Here is an 18281-nt window from a genome sequence, read left to right on the forward strand (position 1 = left end):
GTTGTGCCCCTGAGAGCGTCACATCGTCGCCCAAAGACGCGCTCGGGGGCTCCGCAAGTACAGCCTAGCAAGAGAAAAGCGAAGGGGTTACACCCCGGTCGGCTTTCCCTCCAAACGACGGTCAAGGACCATCGGCAAGAAGACTTTGCTGGAGGAAAAATCCGCCGGGAGTGGTGATTCCCTGCTTGCCGAGGGGTCTGACGCCCTGGCAAAAGACTCAAACGCCATGCAACCACAGCGTGAGCAGATAAGTCTTTAAGTTTAAGATCCAGATCTCAAGTGGATAGATCCTTTGCTTTTTCCCTTCAAAGCTGCCGGTCTTTGTGTGTGGAGTTTACGCGTACTAGGACCTTCCCAAAGTTCAGTGCACCTTGTCTCTGCTTGGAACCCGTTCAAACGACCTGAATGGCCACACAGCGCCTTCAAAAAGTTGTGAACCTGATCAACAGAGCAAGTGGCTACGTAGCACCCGATTTCGTCTCAAGTTGTGCTTGGCGATTTCCATGGTTGCACCGAACACGGCAAGGAGCCTTGCCGGTAGTTGCCGGCCAGCTCCCAGATTATGCAAAAATGAATCATACAAAGAACGGAATCAAAAAAGGGGAAAACAGTCTTTTTCATTCATTTGAATAGATACATTTGGCTCCACTTACATAGCGTTGGTATCCTAACCTAAGGACTCTGTCTTTTGACGAGGATCGACCTACGCGGAGGAGCGAAGCACAAGAATACAAAAAGGCAGAGCCCGCGGCGCGGCCAGGGCTGGCCCCCAGGGCCGGCACTGAGCCAGCGAGAACAGGACCGCCCCCGATGGGCGTCACCTGGACCCCCTCCGGTCGAGGTGCGGAGGGCGGGGCACGGGAAGGGGCGAAGGATACGGAGCCGGAGGGCGCGCCTCCTCCTGGAGCTGGGGAGCCAATACCCGCTCCGGTGAGGTGTTCCAAGCAGAGGACCTGAAGAAGTCAGAGCTGGTGGAGGTGCCTCCTCCTCAAACGCGAGGCACCGACGCCAGCTCCGGCGAGGCACCCCCGTCGGGCGGAGGTGAGCCGTGAGCTAGCCACGGTAGTGCGGTCTACGTCCAGTTGGGACCCGGGGAGTCGGCATATGGTTTGACACCCCGTGGCCCTAACCCGACACAGACCTCGCCGCCACCACTGTCCTCCTCGTCGCTATTCCTCGAGACAGGACAGCCGGCGTCGCTCGGGCTCCCTTCGCAGCAGTCGAGAAGCATACGTGGGGGCCCCTAAAGCAACATGGAGGGCCGCCACAGGAGCAAACCCCGGGGAAGGCAGAGGTGTTGGAGTAGCGCTCCGCCTCCCTAGGCCTCGACCCCCGTGGCGACTGCAACGTCAACAGAAGTACTTCCCTGGCAATGGTGCCAGAGATCCTTCTGTCGTCTCTTGAGCTTGCGTTGGTTTTTCGCTTGAAGAGGAAAGGGTGATGTAGCACAGGAGCAGTAAGTATTTCCCGCAGTTTGAGAACCAAGGTATCAATCCAGTAGGAGAATCTCGTCAAGTCCAGAGTACATGCACAAACACAAAAGAGCTTGCACCCAACGCTGTAAAGGGGTTGTCAATCCCTTCAAGATTGTTTGCAAAGTGAGATCTGAAGGCGGAAAGTGCAATGAAGTAAAAAGTGTATGGCTGAAAATATGGTGTGGAGTAGACCTCGGGGCCATAGTGTTCACTACAGGCTTATCTCAAAATAGCAAATATCACGGTGGGTGAACAAATTACTGTCGAGCAATTGATAGAACCACACAAAGTCATGACGATATCTAAAGCAATGATCATACATATAGGCATCACGTCCGAGACAAGTAGACCGATACTTTCTGCATCTACTACTATTACTCCACACATCGACCGCTATCCAGCATGCATCTAGTGTATTGAGTTCATGACGAACAAAGTAACGCTTTAAGCAAGATGACATGATCTAGAGGGATAATCTCAAACCAATGATAAAAACCCCATCGTTTTACCCTTGATGGCAACAACATGATGCGTGCCTCGCTACCCCTTCTGTCACTAGGTGAGGTCACTGAACGGTATGAACCCAAAATCAAGCAGTTCTCCCATTGCAAGAATCATAGATCTAGTTGGCCAGACAAAACCCACAACTCGAAGAGAATTACAAGGATACGAAATCTTGCATAAGAGAGATCAAAAGAAACTCAAATAAGATTCATAGATAATCTGATCATAAATCCACAATTGATCGGATCTCAACAAACACACCCCAAAAGAAGATTACATCGGATAGATCTCCATGAAGATCATGGAGAACTTTGTATTGAAGATCCAAGAGAGAGAAGAAGCCATCTAGTTACTAGCTATGGACCCGTAGGTCCATGGTGAACTACTCACGCATCATCGGAGAGGTCAGGGTGTTGATGAAGAAGCCCTCCGTATCTGAATCCCCCCTCCGACAGGGCACCAAAACGTGCCCCAGATGGGATCTTGCGGAGACAGAAGCTTGCGGCGGCAGAAAAGTACTTTCGATGATCTCCGGATTTTTTTGTGGAATTTTTTGGGGATATATAGGCACAAAACCTAGGGAAGAGGTGGCCCAGGGAGCCCACAAGCCTGGACGGCACGGGTCCCCCTGGCCGCGGCATGAGGGCTTGTGGGGTCCCTGAGGACCCCCTGCCTTGGTTCTCAAGTCTCTCGATCTTCTTCCATTCCGGAAGAAATCTTTTTGGAAGTTTTATTCCGTTTGGACTCCGTTAAAAATCCTCCTTTGAAAGGGGTCAAAAACATCGAACAAACAGGAACTGGCACTTGGCACTGAGTTAATAAGTTAGTCCGAAAAAATATATAAAAGTCATGCAAAACATCCAAAGTTTGACAAGATAATAGCATGGAACCATCAAAAATTATAGATACGTTGGAGACGTATCAAGCATCCCCAAGCTTAACTCCTGCTCGTCTTCGAGTAGGGAAGTGATAAAGACTAAATTTTTTATGTGGAATGCTACCTAGCATAGTTGTCCTTTGCAACTTCTTTCACGTGAAATGAATGTTCAGATCCGTAAGATTCGAAACAATAGCTAGCTATTGACATGAAAACAATAATACTTCAATTAAACTAGCAAGGTAATCATGAACTTTCAAAATAACAAGGCCAAGGAAAGTTATCCCTACAAAATCATATAGTCTGGATATGCTCCATCATCCTCACACAACTAATGTAAAGCATGCGCAACCCCGGTATTTGCCAAGTAATTGTTTTCGCACTCTTACTTTCTCAAACTTTTTATAACTATCACGCAATACATGAGCGCGAGCCATGGATATAGCACTATAGGTGGAATAGAGTGTGGTGGTGGTTGTGAGACAAAAAGGAGGAGATGGTCACATTGACTCGGCATATCAAAAGGCTATGGAGATGCCCATTAATAGATATCAATGTGAATGAGTAGGGATTGCCATACAAGAGATTCACTAGAGCTATAAGTATGTGAAAGCTCAAAAGGAGAACTAGTGGGTGTGCATCCAACTTGCTTACTCACGAAGACCTAGGGCAATTTTGAGCAAGCCCATCATTGGAATATACAAGCCAAGTTATATAATGAAGATTACCACTAGCATATGGTAGTGACAAAGCAAGAAGCTCTCAATCGTGAAGAACATGGTGCTATTATGAAGCACAAGTGTGGAAAAAGATAGTAGCATTGTCCCTTCTCTCTGTTTCTCTCTTTTTTTATTTGGGCACTTGGGCCTCTTTTTTTATTTTATCTTTTTTGGGCTCTTTGGCCTCTTTTTTTCCTCACATGGGACAATGTTCTAATAATGGTGATCATCACACTTTCATTTACTCACAGCTCAAAGCTTAGAATGATGATGACTCTATAGGAAATGCCTCCGGCAGTGTACCGGGATGTGCAACGATCTAGCATGGCGTATGACGTTGAAACATCTCGCTAGCTATCTCACGATCATGCAATGGCAATATGAGAATGACGGAACAAGTCATGAGACGGAACGGTGGGAGTTGCATGGCAATATATCTCGGAATGACTATGAAAATGCCATAGTAGGTAGGTATGGTGGCTGTTTTGAGGAAGGCATATGGTGGGTTTGTGTACCGGCAAAAGTTGCGCGGCACTAGAGAGGCTAGCAAAGGTGGAAGGTGAAAGTGCATCTATACCATGGACTCACATTAGTCATGAAGAACTCACATACTTGTTGCGAAAGTTTTTATTAGTAATTTAAACAAAGTGCTAAACGCATACTCCTAGGGGAAGGGTTGGTAGTTGTTAACCATCGCGCGATCCCGACCTCAACACAAAGGATGACTTTCAATAGATCAATTATGCTCCGACTTCCTAACCAGCGGTTCACCATACATGCATGCTACGGGATTCACTAACTTCAACACAAGTATTTCTAGATTCACAACATCGTACTAACATAACTCTTAATATTACCGAATCCACGTCTCAAAACTAATTGAGAGGAACCAAGACTTCTCTTTCTACTCAATGCACATGAAGATGGAGGTTTTTGTATCCTCTTTGGGTACCTATCACATTTGGGACTACTTCATAGCATAATCCAACTACCAAGTCACGCACCGCCGTGCTCTAAATGATATAAGTGAAGCACAAAGAGCAAAAGTATCTAGCTCAAAAGATATAAGTGAGGCACTATGAGCGTTCTAGCAAAATCACGACGAGTGCATGTCTCTCTCTCTCAAAAAAGGTGTGCAGCAAGGATGATAGTGACACAACAAAAAGAAAAGAATCCTAAGATACAAGACGCTCCAAGCAAAACACATATCATGTAGTGAATAATAATATAGCTCCAAGTAATGTTACCGATGGATTGAAGACGAAAGAGGGGATGCCTTCCCGGGGCATCCCCAAGCTTATGCTTTTTGGTGTCCTTGAATTTGTCTTGGTATGACTTGGGCATACCCAAGCTTGAGCTCTTTCCACTCCTTATCTCTTTGTCCATGAGAACATCACCCAAAACTTGAAAACTTCACAACACAAAACTTAAACAGAAACTCGTGATAACATTAGCATAAGAAAACAAACTACCACTTCTTTTGGTACTGTAGCAAACTTGAATTCTATCTATATTGGTGTTGGGATACTGTATTCTCACTTTTCCATGGCTGGTACCCCCTGATACTAACCATAGTTTCATCAAAACAAGCAACCAACTCAACAAAAACAGAATATGTCAAAAACAGACGAGTCTGTAGCAATGTGTATACTTCGTATACTTCTGTTACCTCAAAAATTCTGAAACATTACGACTGTCTGGTAGAAATGCATATCAACCAGCAGCAAGAAGAATCAACTCAAAAGCTATTTCTGAATAAAAATGAAAAATCATCTCGTGAGCGAAAAGTTTCTGTCTTTTTCCAGCAGGATCAAACAACCATTGCCAAGACTAGTCATAAAGGTTTTGCTTGGCTCAAACACAAAAAGAAACACAAAAAACACAATCACAACAGAATTATGATGGTGTGGACGCAACAAACTAGAAAGAAAAAGATAAATTCATTGGGTTGCCTCCCAACAAGCGCTATTGTTTAACGCCCTTGGCTAGGCATAAAAGCGATAGAATCACGTATCCTCGTCTTTGGTGTTCAAACCATAAGTGGCGTGATCACTTATCATCTTAAGGTTTTCATCTTTCTTGCTGGATGATTCACCACTACTTTTAGGAACAAAAACAGACTTGGTGATTTTATTGTGGGCAAAATTTGGAGTACTCTGCACAGCGGCAAAAGCGAAACCCAAGTTGGTTATAACATCCTCTAGTTTGCCAATCCTAGCGGAATCATGACCTAGTTTTTCGTTAACTGTGGGTTCCTTCTCCTTTAAATTTTTCAAAACCATTCCCACCTTGGATATGTACTAAGTGATTTGATTGTGGATCTTTTTAGCCAAATTATCAATGAGTTCGATCGTGGCAACTTTATTTTCAATGACGTCCAGCCTACGCATCACATGCTCCAGAGTTAAGGTAGTTCCATTAACCATGAGTGGCGGTGAGCCTACCAAATATATCACAGCTCCGTAAGAATCTATGGTATGGCTACCCAAGAAATTTCCCCCTACGATGGTGTCAAGAATATACCAATTCCAAGGAGAAACACCCACATAAAAACTGTGAAGAAGGACAATAGTGGATTGCTTATGAGTAGATCTACTCTGAGCATTGCAAATCCTATACCAAGCGTCCTTTAAATTTTCTTCCTCAATTTGTTTGAAATTGAGAACTTCGCTCTCGGGAGTATCGTTCGAAGTGGTGCATCTAGCCATGAGGACATGTAGACTATCCCACACAGACGAACAGAAAGAAAGCGAGATAAAGGGCGAACGAAAAGGCGAACGAAAAGGCAAACGATAAAGGCAAATTGGTGAAGTAGGGGAGAGGAAAACGAGAGGCAACTGGCAAACAAAGTAAATGCAAGAGATGAGTTTGCGACACCTACTTGGATGAGTTCTTGACTTGATCCTCCTCGGCAACGGCGCCAGAAATCCTTCTCCTACGTCAACAAAAGTACTTCCCTCGCAATGGTGCCAGAGATCCTTTTGTCGTCTCTAGAGCTTACGTTGGTTTTTCCCTTGAAGAGGAAAGGGTGATGCAGCACAGGAGCAGTAAGTATTTCCCTCAGTTTGAGAACCAAGGTATCAATACAGTAGGAGAATCTCGTCAAGTCCAGAATACCTGCACAAACACAAAAGAGCTTGCACCCAACGCTGTAACGGGGTTGTCAATCCCTTCGAGATTGTTTGCAAAGTGAGATCTGAAGGCGGAAAGTGCAACGAAGTAAAAAGTGTAAGGCTGAAAATATGGTGTGGAGTAGACCCGAGGGCCATATTGTTCACTAGAGGCTTCTCTCAAAATAGCAAATAGCACGGTGGGTGAACAAATTACCGTCAAGCAACTGATAGAACCGCGCAAAGTCATGACGATATCTAAGGCAATGATCATACATATAGGCATCACGTCCGAGACAAGTAGACCGATACGTTATGCACATCGATCGCTATCCAGCATGCATCTAGTGTATTGAGTTCATGACGAAGAGAGTAACGCTTTAAGCAAGATGACATGATGTAGAGGTATAATCTCAAAGCAATGATAAAAACCCCATCTTTTTACCCTTGATGGAAACAACACGTTGCGTGCCTCGCTACCCCTTATGTCACTAGGTGAGGTCACCGCACGGTATGAACCCAAAACCAAGCACTTCTCCCATTGCAAGAATCATAGATCTACTTGGCCAGGCAGAACCCACAACTCGAAGAGAATTACAAGGATATGAAATCATGCATAAGAGAGAACAGAAGAAACTCAAATAAGATTCATAGATAATCTGATCATAAATCCACAATTCATCGGATCTTGACAAACACACAACAAAAGAAGATTAGATCGGATAGATCTCCATGAAGATCATGGAGAACTTTGTATTGAAGATCCAAAAGAGAGAAGAAGTCATCTAGTTACTAGCTATGGACCCGTAGGTCTATGGTGAACTACTCATGCATCATCGGAGAGGTCATGGTATTGATGAAGAAGCCCTCCGTATCCGAATCCCCCCTCCGGTAGGGCACCACAACGTGCCCCAGATGGGATCTTGCGGAGACAGAAGCTTGCGGTGGCGGAAAAGTACTTTCGATGATCTCCTGATTTTTTTCTGGAATTTTTGGGGATATATAGGCGCAAAACCTAGGACAGAGGTGGCCCAGGGAGCCCACAAGCCTGGACGGTGCGGGGCCCCCTGGCAACGCCATGAGGGCTTGTGGGGTCCCTGAGGACCCCCTGCCTTGGTTCTCAAGTCTCCCGATCTTCTTCCGTTCTCGACAAAATCTTTTCGGAAGTTTTATTCCGTTTGGACTCCGTTCAAAATGGTCCTCTGAAAGGGGTCAAAACCATGGAAAAAACAGGAACTGGCACTTGGCCCTGAGTTAATAAGTTAGTCCCAAAAAATATATAAAAGGCATGCAAAACATCCAAAGTTTGACAAGATAATAGCATGGAACCATCAATAATTATAGATACGTTGGAGACGTATCAGCGACCTCGGCCCCTCGCCCTTCCTCCACCACGGGCGTTCAGGCCGTCTTCTGCCGCGGCACCCCCAGAAGTTGTGGCGTGATCAGAACGGGATCCCCTCGCCACCCTGGCGGCCGAAGGTGGCCGATCTCGTCCCCTAACCATGGTTAGGGGCGAGCGCCACCTACAAACAAGAGGAGATTCTGAAGGCCAAGATCGAGGAGTTGGTGGATTTGGAAGGAGTTGGGTGAGAAAAACCCCTCGCAAACCCTCCCAATCTATAGGATGGGTCGCGAGGGCTAGCCTCCCTTGCTCCAGAAGCCACCACCCCTCGCGCCCAATCACTCGAGCTCACGGGCGAACAGAGAACCGCCCTGATGCGCCAATGCATGCACAGGCGAGCCCAGCCACTACTGCGTCTTTCAAGGCCTCGTGTCCCACCTGTCCATCCACGACTATGCATGCCACGCGCGTGGAAGAGGCATTTCAGGAGGCGTAGAGGCCACTCCACGCACGACCTCCCACTTTGCACATCCGATGCGCGACGTGGGGAAAGGCAACTGCCAGCAGATCCAGACACAAAGGCCCGTGCACCTCTTTGGGTCTGGCCCAACAACGCTCTGCGCTCATGTGTGGCCCAGGCCCGGGGGCTCCTGTCGATGCATTAAAGACTAGGTTCCCTAGTTCCCTAGACTTGCGCACGGGCACAAAGGGCCCCTGAAGGCAGGGCGTGGCAGAGTCCAGACGAGATGCGCCCCCAAGATTACCAAGGCCTCGGCGAGCCTGCCTTGCCGGGAGGATAACCAAGGCCACACCCATTTAGAGGGCGTGATGAACCCACCAGGCACGAGGCCTCGGCAAACCTCCTTTGTCGGGTCAACAACCGAAGCCCCCGGCAAGCTTCCTTGTCGGGACGAAGACCCAAGGCCCCGGCAAGCTCCCTTGCCAGGATGACGGGCTAGGCACTAGAGGGCAACCGCCCTTGCCACAGTGCCCCCCCCCCAAGTTCTAGCGCATTCTGCATGCACCAGCGCGGCATCCAGGTGTCGAAAGACCTGGACACATGTCTTCACCAGCACGTTGCAGACAAAGATAAGATGTGCATTTAATGCACTTGACAGCGGTAGATGGATAAGCACCGCTCTAGGTTCACTGTAACTTCTCGTGAACCTACCACCAAGCACTGTAGGTGACCCCTTTGCCTATAAAAGGAGGCCATTAACTCATTCACAAGGGGTTAGAATCTTTGGAAATTGGATAGAAGACGGTTATCATTAGTCACTGTAACGAACAACGAAATGCTTAATACGATTAGATGAGCAGGACGTAGGGTTTTACGCGTAAGCGGCCTGAACCTGGGTAAAAAGGCTTGTCGGGTGTTGATCGTTAGCTCCGCTCTTGACGTCGTCTTTCCCCGCCCTACTATCACAATGGAATCACGTGGATTCCCATAGCTGTCGACCTATCAACGCCGACACCTGGTCTTATGGCTAACCTTAAAGACTACACGGCTGGTGGAAAAGAGTGGGTTCTCGACAGTGGATGCACTGATCACATGACCGGAGATAAAGACAAGTTCCATGAAATCACACCGGATCGTGGACCTCGAAGGTATGTAACTTTTGGAGAAAAATCCAAAGGTAAGGTACTTGGTCTCGGTAAGGTGGTCGTATCTCATGACAGTTCTATTCAGAATGTAATGCTAGTAGAATCTCTTGGCTACAATATACTTTCCGTATCTAGACTAGAAGATTTCGGTGTCGATGTGCTATTTACGAAAGTTGAATGACGAGTATTTCATAGCGACAATCATAACATCGTCTTTAGTGGTTTCCATAGAGGTGATCTATACATTGTCGATTTCTCTCAGATTTCCAAACCCCGTACATGCCTTGTTGCAAAATATTCTAGAGGTTGGTTATGGCATAGAAGGCTTGGACATGTTAGTATGCGTAATCTTGACATACTTATCAAAGGTGATCATATCATTGGTGTTAAAGATGTTATCTTTGACAAAAATAGACTTTGTAGTGCCTATCAAGCAGGAAAAGAAGTTGGTGGAAGTCATCTCGTGAAGAACATCATGACCACAAGAAGACCTCTCGAGCTGCTTCACATGTATCTCTTTGGTCCCAATGCTTACAAGAGCCTCGGTGGAAATTCTTATGGTCTTGTTACTGTTGATGATTTTTCCAGATTTATGTGGGTATTCTTTCTCAATGATAAGCCCCAAGTACAAATGATCTTCAAGAACTTCACTCAAAAAGCTCAAAACCAGTTTGAACTGAAGATCAAGAAGGTTCGAGGCGACAACGGAGTGGAGTTCAAGAACACTATCGTGGATACTTTTCTTGACAAAGAAGGTATCTCACATGAGTTCTCGGGGACGTACAGACCTCAACAAAATGGAGTTGTTGAGAGGAAGAACCGGACGCTCATAGAGATGGCGAGTACGATGCTTGACGAATACAAGACTCCAAGACATTTTGGGCAGAATTTGTGGAAACAGCTTGCCATGCCATAAACCGACTCTACCTTCACAACCTTCTCGGTAAAATGGCATACGAGATACTCACCGGTAACAAACCCCAAGTTGGATACTTTCGAGTATTCGGCTCTAAGTGCTATATTCTTGATAAGCATGTCGATCTAAATTTGCACCTGAATCTTATGAAGGTTTCCTTCTTGGTTACGGATCAAACTCTCACGCCTACCGTGTCTACAACAACTTCACTCAAAAAGTTGAAGAGACCGTAGATGTGAAGTTTGATGAGACTAACGGTTCGCAAGTCAAACAATTGACAATTGATATAGGAGATAAGGAACCTTCGGAAGCTATCAAAGATTTTTTCCATTGGCAAGATTCGTCCCATGGAGGTGAAGGAAAGCACTTCATCAACTCAACTGGAAGCTCCTACTTCGCGTCAAGGTGAACTGCAAAATGACATGGAAGCATCCACAAGCGAAACACGACATGATGAAGAAGAGGAAGAAGTACATCGTGATGATCCACCTCAACCTTCCTCACCACCACCTCAAGGAGAAGATGACGGCAACGAGAATGCTCAAGATGATGATGAAGAAGAATAAGCTCCTCCACCAAACAAGAAGAAGTTGTCAAGATTTAGAGCAACAGTAGACAGAGGTCATCCGCTGAAACAAATCTATAGCGACATAAACAATGGGAGAATCACTCGCTCTAAAACTCGACTATCTAACTTTTGTGAGCATTATTCTTTCATATCTAGCATTGAACCCTTGAAGGTAGAGGAAGATATCCAAGATCCAGATTGGGTGAATGCCATGCATGAAGAGCTACACAACTTCGAGAGGAACCAAGTTTGGACACTTGTTCAAAAACCAGAAGGCGAGCAGAATATCATTGGTACAAGATGGGTGTTTCAGAACAAGCAAGATGAAGATGGAAAAGTTGTACACAACAAAGCACGTCTCGTAGCCCAAGGATACATGCAAGTCGAAGGTATGGACTATGGTGAGAATTATGCTCCTGTTGCTAGAATTGAAGCCATTCGTATTCTTCTAGCTTATCCCAATCAACATGATATAACTCTCTATAAAATGGATATTAAAAGTGCCTTTCTCAATGGAGAAATCGAGGAGGAAGTTTATGTTAAACAACCTCCTAGTTTTGTCAACCCTAAGAAACCTCATCATGTTTACAAACTTCGCAAAGCCTTATACGGCCTTAAACAAGCACCTAGAGCTTGGTACAAATGTCTAACAAAGTTTCTCATTGAAAAGGTATTTGAGATTGGCAAAATTGATGCAAATTTATTCACTAAAAGAGTAGATGGCGAACTATTTGTTTGTCAAATATGTGTGGATGATATTATCTTTGCTTCTACTAACCCACATTTTAGTGAAAAGTTTAGAAAGCTTATGTCAGAGAACTACGAGATGTCCATGATGAGTGAACTGAAGTTCTTCCTTGGATTACAAATCAAACAGGCGAGAGAAGGTACGTTCATCTCTCAAACCAAGTACACCAAGGACTTGATCAAGAAGTTCAACATGCAAGAATGCAAAGGTATGAGAACCCCCATGCCTACTACTGGACATCTTGACCTCACTAAGGATGATGCACCCATTGATAAAAAGGTTTATTGATCAATTATAGGATCATTGTTATATCTATGTGCCTCTCATCTTGATATCATGTTAAGTGTTTGCATGTGTGCCCGCTATCAAGCAGCACCTAAATAATGTCATCTATTGGAAGTGAAAAGGATAGTGAGATACCTTATACATGCACCAAACTTTGGCATATGGTATCCCAAGGGATCTACTTTTGATTTTGTTGGCTATTCCGACTCAGATTATGCTAGAGACAAGGTTGATAGAAAATCCACCTCGGGTACATGTAAATTTATTGGGATATCTCTTGTCTCTTGGACATCGAAAAAACAAAACTCGGTATCCTTATCAACTGCTGAAGCTGAATACATTGCCGCTGGACCATGTTGTGCTCAATTACTATGGATGTCTCAAATGCTTAAGGATTATGGCATTCATGTTAGAAAAGTCACACTATGGTGCGACAACGAAAGTGCTATTAAGATTGCATATAATCCTGTGCAACATTCTAGAACTAAGCACATTCAAGTGCGACATCATTTCATCTATGATCATGTTGCCAAAGAAGATATTGATCTCAGGCATGTTCGTACTAAAAAACAACTGGCTGATATTTTCACCAAACTACTTGATGAGAAAGTGTTCTATCATTTTAGGAGTGAGTTGAACATCATTGATGCTTCAAACTTGAGATAGACTCACTCGGATGCATGCAAGGGCATGAGCTTGACTGACTATTCCTTGTTGCCATTGATATGACCATCTTATGTCTTCAAAACTATGCTCCCTTGTATTGTATCTAACCTTTTGTAGGTACTTGGATGAAATACACTCCAAAATATTCCAACCAACTCCAAACAAAAGCAATCTTGACATGGCCAAGTATCAACAACCTATTTCTTCGGAGATGAAGGAAGAAGACAACAAAATCATATCCTTGACAACACTATGATTATGAATTTCACTCATGTCATCTGGATATATGATACGTCTCCAACGTATCTATAATTTTTGTTGGTTCCATGCTATTATCTTGTCAACTTTGGATGTTTTGTATGCATGAATATACTATTTTATATTTTTTTGGGGACTAACCTATTAACTCAGTGCCAAGTGCCAGTTTCTGTTTTTTCCGTGTTTTTGACCTTTTTCAGAGAACAATATTAAACGAAGTCCAAACGGAATAAAACCCGCGGAATGATTTTTTTCCATAACAGAAGATACGCAGGGGACTTGAGAACCGAGGCAAAGGACCTCGGGGGAGGTCACAAGCCCCCTAGCCGCGGCCTGGGAGTGCCTAGCAGGCTTGTGGGCCCCCCGTGGCTCCTTTGCCCTACTTCTTCCGCCTATAAATTCTCTAAAAATCCAAAACCACCAGAGAGAGCCACGAAAATACTTTTCCGCCGCCGAAAGCTTCTGTCTCTTCAAGATCCCATCTGGGGACCGTTCTGGTGCCCTGCCAGAGGGGGGATTCGGACACGGAGGGCTTCTTCATCAACACCATTGCCTCTCCGATGATGCATGAGTAGTTCACCACAGACCTTCGGGTCCATAGCTAGTAGCTAGATGGCTTCTTCTCTCTCTTGGATCTTCAATACAAAGTTCTCCATGATCTTCATGGAGATCTATCCAATGTAACCTTCTTTTGCGATGTGTTTGTCGAGATCCGATGAATTGTGGATTTATGATCAGATTATCTATGAATATTATTTGAGTCTCCTCTGATCTCTTATATGCATTATTTCGTATCCTTGTAATTCTCTTCGAGTTGTGGGTTTCGTTTGGCCGACTTGATCTATAATTCTTGCAATGGGAGAAGTGCTTGGTTTGGGGTTCATACCATGTGGTGTCCTCACCTAGTGACAGAAGGGGTAGCGAGGCATGCATCTTGTTGTTGCCATCAAGGATAAAAGATGGGGTTTATATCATATTGCATGAATTTATCCCTCTACATCATGTCATCTTGCTTAAGGCGTTACTTGGTTTTTTATGAACTCAATACACTAGGTGCATGCTGAGCGGTCGATGTGTGGAGTAATAGTAGTAGATGCAGCGAGTATCGGTCTACTTGTCTTGGACGTGATGCCTATATGTATGATCATTGCCTTAGATATCATCATGATTTTGCGCGATTCTATCAATTGGTCGACTGTAATTTGTTCACCCACCGTAAGACTTGCTATCATGAGAGAAGCCTCTAGTGAAAACTATGGCCCCCGAGTCTACTTCACATCATATTTTCAGATCTACACTTTTACTTTGTTGCACTTTCCACCTTCAAATCTCACCTTGCAAATAATCGTGAAGGGATTGACAACCCCTTTATAGTGTTGGGTGCAAGTTTGTTTGTTTTTGTGCAGGTACATTGGTGCCTCATCTTGATACTCCTACTGGACTGATACCTTGGTTCCCAAACTGAGGGAAATACTTACTGCTACTGTGTTGCATCACCCTTTCCTCTTCAAGGGAAAAACGAACGCAAGCTCAAGAGGTAGCAAGTAGAATCTATGGCGCCGTTGCCGGGGAGTATTCAAAGTGAAGCATATCCAAGTAACTATCGCAAACTCATCTCTTGCAATTACATTATTTGCATTTTGCCTCTCGTTTTCCTCTCCCCCACTTCTGAATAAAAAATACAAAAATATTTGCCTTTTTCGTTCGCCCTTTTCTTTCTCTTTCTTTCTGTTCGCTTGTGTGCTTGTCTGCTTGCTGAGTCACCATGATTGAAAACATCAAATTGTGTGACTTCTCGAATACAAATAATAATGATTTTATTAGTACTCCGATTGCTCCCGCCACTAGTGCGGAATCATATGAAATCAATGTTGCCTTGCTGAATCTTGTCATGAAAGAGCAATTTTCCGGCCTTCCTAGTGAAGATGCCGCATCCCATATTAATACCTTCATTGAGTTATGTGATATTCAAAAGAAGAAAGATGTGGATAATGATGTGATTAAATTGAAGCTATTTCCGTTCTCATTACAAGATCGAGCAAAAACTTGGTTTTCATCTTTACCCAAGAATAGTATTGATTCTTGGAACAAGTGTAAAGATGCTTATATATCCAAGTATTTTCCACCGGCTAAGATTATCTCTCTCCGTAATGATATCATGAATTTTAAGCAACTAGATCATGAACATGTCGCAAAATCTTGGGAGAAAATGAAATTGATGATTAGAAATTGTCCCGCTCAGGGCTTGAGTCTTTGGATGATTATACAAATCTTCTATGCTGGTTTGAATTTTGCTTTTAGAAATATCTTGGATTCCGCCTCCGCTGGAACTTTCATGGAAATCACACTAGGAGAAGCCACAAAACTCCTAGATAATATCATGACAAACTATTCTCAATGGCACACTGAAAGGTCACCTACTAGTAAAAAAGTGCATGTTATAGAAGAAATTAACTCTTTGAGTGCTAAGATGGATGAGTTAATGAAATTGTTTGCTAGTAAAGGTGCTCCTCTAGATCCAAATGATATGCCTTTGTCTTCCTTGATTGAGAATAGCAATGAAATCTTGGATGTTAATTTTGTTGGTAGGAATAATTTTGGCAACAACAATGCTTATAGAGGTAACTTTATTCCTAGGCCTTTTCCTAGTAATCCCTCTAATAACTTTGGCAATTCCTACAACAATGCTCATGGAAATTACAATAAATTACTCTCTGATCTTGAGAGTAATATTAAAGAGTTTATCAACTCGCAAAAGATTTTCAATGCGTCCATAGAAGAAAAACTGCTCAAAATTGATGACTTGGCTAGGACCGTTGATAGAATATCTCTTGATATTGATGCTTTGAAATTGAGATGTGCTCCTCCCAAGATTAATATGGATGAAACTTTGAAAGCTATGCGTGTTTCCATGAATGAGAGTAAAGAAAGAACCGCCCAAATTCGTGCTAGACATGAATGGCTTAAAAAGGCGTGTTCTCGTGATGAGAATCACGAAGATCTTAAAGTTCTTGGTGTGACTCCTATTGAATCATTGTTTTCTAATGTCAATCATAATGATGATGGGGCTGGATATGAATCCACTTTGGTTGAGAAATTCCCCCAATGATTAGGAGTCTATTTATCTTGATGCTAAAAGCACTGAAAGTGGAGTAGAGGATATCAAAACTTTGAGTAGTAATGAAATTACTACCTTGGATTTCAAGGAATTCAATTATGATAGTTGCTCTTTGATTGAATGTATTTCCTTGATGCAATCCATGTTAAACTCTCCACATGCTTATAGCGAAAATAAGGCCTTTACCGATCATATCGTTGATGCTATGATGAAATCTCTTGAAGACAAACTTGAGTTGGAGATATCTATTCCTAGGAAACTTCATGATGAGTGGGAACCAACTATCAAAATCAAGATCAAAAACTATGAATGCAATGCTTTGTGTGATTTGGGTGCTAGTGTTTCCGCTATTCCAAAGTCTTTATGTGATATTCTAGGCTTCAGTGAGATTGATGAGTGCTCTCTTAATTTGCAGCTTGCAGATTCTACTGATAAACCTACGGTAAGGATCAATGATGCTCTTATTATTGCAAATAGGAACTATGTACCCGTAGATTTCATTGTGCTTGATATTGATTGCAATCCGACATGTCACATCATTCTTGGTAGACCTTTCCTTAGGACTATTAGTGTTGTCATCGATATGAAGGAAGGGAATATTAGATTTCAATTTCCACTAAATAAAGGCATGGAACACTTTCCTAGAAAGAAAATAAGATTGCCTTTTGAATCCATGATGAGGGCTACTTATGGTTTGAGCACCAAAGACGACAATACTTGATTCTATCGCCTTATGCCTAGCTAAGGGTGTTAAACAATAGCGCTTGTTGGGAGGCAACCCAATGAATTTATTGTTGCTTTTTGCTTTCTATTTCGTAGTGTCCACGCCATCATAATTCTTTTATGATTGTGTTTTTTGTGTTTCTTTTTGTGGTTGTGCCAAGTAAAACCTTTATGATTAGTTTTGGTGATGGTTGTTTGATCATGCTGAAAATAATAGAAACTTTGTGCTCACCAAATTATTTTTAGTTCCTATCCATAACGAACTTTTGAGTTGATTCCTTTTGCTGCTGGTTGATATGCAAATTGCCCTAATTGTCATAATTTTTCAGAATTTTTTGGATACATAAGTATACGAAGTATACAGATTGCTACAGACTGGTTTGTTTTTGACAGATTCTGTTTTTTGTTGTGTTGATTGCTTATTTTGATGAAACTATGGATAGTATCGGGGGGTACTAGCCATGGAAAAGTGAGAATACAGTAATCTAACATCAATCTAAATATAAATCAAGTTTACTACAGTACCTAAAGAGTTGGTAGTTTGTTTTCTTATGCTAATGATATCATGAGTTTCTGTTTAAGTTTTGTGTTGTGAAGTTTTCACGTTTTGGGTGATGTTCTCATGGACAATGGGATAAAGAGTGGAAAGAGCTTAAGATTGGGCATGCCCAGGGCATCCCAAGCCAAATTCAAGGACACCAAAAAGCCTAAGCTTGGGTATGCCCCGGGAAGGCATCCCCTCTTTCGTCTTCAATCCATCGGTAACGTTACTTGGAGCTATATTTTTATTCACCACATGATATGTGTTTTTCTTGGAGCGTCATGTATTATAGGAGTCTTTTTTTGTTTTGTCGCAATCATCCTTGATGCACACTTTTTTTATAGGGACATGCACTCATCGTGAATTTGCTAGAATACTCAATGAGCTTCACTTATATCTTTTGAGTTAGGCAATTTAGCTCGCATGTGCTTCACTTATATCTTTTGAGCTAGATAACTTTGCTCTAGTACTTCACTTAAATCTTTTTAGAGCACGGCGGTGTCATATTTTGTAGAAATAAAAACTCTCGATCTTCACTTATATCTTTTTGAGAGTGCTCTCTCTAAGTAACTTGGTAATTGGCGTGTGCTATGAAAGTAGTCCTAAAGATGATAGGCATCCAAAGAGGATATAATAAAAACTTCCATATTCAAGTGCATTGATTAAGAGAAGTTTGATTCCTAACAATTAAGTTTTAAGATATGGATTTGGTAATATTAGAGTTATGTTAGTAGGGTGTTCTGAATCTAGAAATACTTGTGTTTAAGTAAGTGATTCTTGTAGCATGCACGTATGGTGAACCGCTATGTTAGGAAATCGGAGC

Source organism: Hordeum vulgare, chromosome 3H, assembly GCF_904849725.1.
Source record: "Hordeum vulgare subsp. vulgare chromosome 3H, MorexV3_pseudomolecules_assembly, whole genome shotgun sequence".
Taxonomy (NCBI): Eukaryota; Viridiplantae; Streptophyta; class Magnoliopsida; order Poales; family Poaceae; genus Hordeum; species Hordeum vulgare.